This window comes from Helobdella robusta (genome assembly GCF_000326865.2).
Source record: "Helobdella robusta unplaced genomic scaffold HELROscaffold_36, whole genome shotgun sequence".
NCBI lineage: Eukaryota > Metazoa > Annelida > Clitellata > Rhynchobdellida > Glossiphoniidae > Helobdella > Helobdella robusta.
In genome coordinates this window covers 642,636-643,252 of record NW_008704742.1, presented here as the reverse complement: position 1 = coordinate 643,252, position 617 = coordinate 642,636, and positions in this window count along the sequence as shown.

Below are 617 nucleotides of genomic sequence, written 5' to 3'. Positions count from 1 at the left end.
GGCATGTCGGACACTTCACTAGTAGCCTTCCTCTTCCGGCATTCCTTTACTTTCTCCAAGACGTTTGGATGCTTCTTCTGTACAAGTTCACACATCATTCAATTTTAAATATTATTTTGCTAATATTTAAAAAATTTTTATTAAATAAATTTGCAAATAGCTATTTCGAGTTATAAAAAATTTGCAAATAGCTATTTCGAGTTATAAATAACTCATCTTCAGTTAGATGAAGTTGATTTCATTTAACGATCTTTCATCAATTGAGTCTCTTAAGAATTTTATTGACGCTTTCATATTTTTAAAAAGTTCTTCTTTTCTTGATAACTCATTCAAGAGTAATGTTTTTGATTTCTGCAGAAATACTCCGTGATTTAGTCTGGCGTGTTAATGTAAATTTTGGTAACAGACTGTTGTTAACGCAACATTTCAAAAATTCAACACTACTTTCAACATTGTTCAACTTTTTCATATTTCTTTTTAATTTATTAATTTCCGAGAAATTAGACATTTTATTGTTTTTTAAAAAGTTTTTATTAAATAAATTTGCAAATAGCTATTTCGAGTTATAAATAACTTTCATCTATTTTAAAAAACAATAAAATGTCTAATTTCTCGGA